General features: G+C 39.5%; 1 long non-coding RNA gene across 1 annotated transcript; it reads left to right on the top strand.

Moving 5' to 3' along the window:
- The first annotated feature begins 965 nt into the window (after positions 1 to 965).
- LOC143502695 (uncharacterized) lies at positions 966 to 1,975 on the top strand. Its single transcript, XR_013127110.1, has 3 exons — positions 966 to 1,043; positions 1,760 to 1,807; positions 1,889 to 1,975. It is a non-coding gene; the product is annotated as an uncharacterized LOC143502695 (long non-coding RNA).
- Positions 1,976 to 2,570: the final 595 nt, after the last annotated feature.

Raw genomic sequence — 2,570 nt, 5'->3', positions numbered from 1 at the left:
GTCATTGCCAACAGAGGATATACAACAAAGTATTGAGATGAACTTTTGTTATTGACCAAATACTTATTTTCCACCATTATTTGCAAATAAATTCTTTAAAAGTCAGACAAAATGATTTTCTCATAGTTGAGGTCTACCTATGATGTCAATTACCGGCCTCTCTCATCTTTTTAAGTGGGAGAACTTGCACAATTGGTGACTGACTAAATACTTATTTTCCCCACTGTATAGGATGAACAGGGCCAAACATCAACAGGTTGACTAAACAAGACTGATAAACCCAACAAACACACAAACCATGAACAGGGGCTAAACAGTAACACGATTGGCTAAATTCAGGAACATAAAGAGTGAAGCTAAACTAACAAACAACATGAACAGAGAGAGAAACTCTATGCGTGATAAACATGAATATATTGAACAGAGTTCAATATGTACAAAAAAGTGTGTACCGCAAAGTGTACCGACATTGACCCGCAAAGGAATACTAGAAAGACAGGGATTAAATAACAAACCAAATGAACCACAGAAACAAAGGACAGCTGAAAATATGCACATAGCCTTGTGACAAAATATATGTGTCTGCCATACCAGATTCTGAAGGATGTGATTCCTGGATATGACATCACTCCTGATGCAGCAATGACTAAAATGATTTATGTACTGAGATTACTGTGACGTTCGGTGCGGCGTGAAGGATGAGACACGGATCCCTCTGTGGCGACAGACGTCACTTTTATTTGAACACACAGATAGCGCATATATCGCACGTAAAACACGTAACAGAACGGCAACGTGTGGACTTTAGACAACGACGAGCACAGGACACTGCGCGAACGCACATTAAGTAGACAAACCACATAAGTCCCACTTGATTACGAGACGAGCCACAGGTGAGACGGATGATCACAAGACATAACCGCACCTACGGAGATCCACAGACGCAGACTAGGAGTCGTAGACGACGTAAACACATGCCCAAAAGGGAGGGGCCGGGGTCCTCAACGTGACAATTACCTTTAGGGCCAACAGAGAAGTGTAAGGTGTGTATTATTTTATTCACTTTTTTAATAAAATTATTTTATTAATTTATTCACTATATTGTCATATGAGGTGAAGGTTTCAGTGTAACGTGAGCACATTAAGAACTGTCACATCAGAACCTGTGGGTTTTTTTTGTTGTTCTTGCCTCTGATGCATTGGTGTTATTACTGTTAATCCTCCACATCACCAGTAGGGACTAACATAGATGAATGATGTGTTGGCACACGGCAAATAAAATAACGCACATGTTGGAGTAGAACTAAATCTAACAAATATGTCCGGTTGTGTTTATCTGATTGTGCAGCATATTGATGCTATCAATGAGTAATTTATATCACAGTTAGACTGTGAAAACATTACATTGCCGACATTGCTAACTCCTCTCCTGTATTCACACCTTGGGGAATATAAGTAAAACAGCTGAGAAATAGCAAATGCTATGTAGCTGGCAATTTTTAATTTCTTATCCTACTCATGGATAACAGCCAAACTCAAATTATTATTTTTGTTAGACTTCTTTGTTCATTGGATTATTACTGCAGTTATGTGTCATCTTGCAGCTGCATCTGGATCATATAAGGATCATGTGGACTGATTTGAGTCTTATGAATCATCACGTTAAGAAGATCAAAATTAGGCAGTGACAGTACCTGTTCATTCATGTTACTGTATATGGCAAAACATTGTTTTATTCTTGTTTGTTGGTGTATTTCAGATAATGCCGCACAGTTTGTATGGAGAGTCGTGTGCTCCAGTTCTAAATGTAAGACACTTTCTGTTCAAAAGGAAATTGTTCAGGACCATAATGGTGCTTATTCTGAAGTCCTTTTTTTCTGCACTGTAGTCCGTATTCAGGAGAAATCCGAACATGAAACAATGGAGCCATGAAGGAGCCACACGCAAACAGCTGTGTCCAAATGTCCTGATGACCTGACACATCCTGAATAAAATCTAAAACACAGGATTACATTTTAAAGTTCTACTCTTTCTTTTAAAATACTGCTAAAACAGCATCTTTGAGGTATAAGCAGATCAGTAAATACGTCTTTCCCAATATTATAGTTTCCCCCTTTGGCATCATGGTTTTTTTCTTATTTTGTCTCCACACTCTTGCCCTATTCCCCATCATGTATTGTGAAGATGCCAGTAGCTCTGGCCCATCACAGAGACTCTACAGACATTCCTGTGATGGACTAAATGCTGTACTTAACTCTTCATGTGGGATTCTCAGGGGGACTGGCGGCCCAGCCAGCTCCTTCCTTATAGTGGTCGAAGGGCCCTCGGCCTACTGAAGGAGGGGAGGGGGGTTACAGGTCCTGGGAATACCTGAGGACTGAGATGTACACAATGGATGGACATATTAATTATTATTCTTGTCATAGTGCACTAAACGTAAAATGTTAGGTATATATTGTGTTACTGCAGTAATGTAATGTATGTATGTTATGTTTGTGTTTATAGGTAACCCCTGCTAGTAGTAATGGTATGCCCCAGCTTAATTAAGGGGAGGGGCTACTAGTATAAGA

The sequence above is a fragment of the Brachyhypopomus gauderio genome, unplaced genomic scaffold, assembly GCF_052324685.1.
Source record: "Brachyhypopomus gauderio isolate BG-103 unplaced genomic scaffold, BGAUD_0.2 sc197, whole genome shotgun sequence".
NCBI lineage: Eukaryota > Metazoa > Chordata > Actinopteri > Gymnotiformes > Hypopomidae > Brachyhypopomus > Brachyhypopomus gauderio.
The sequence above is the reverse complement of the archived record's forward strand: the minus strand, read 5'-3'. Positions and strand labels throughout refer to the sequence as shown.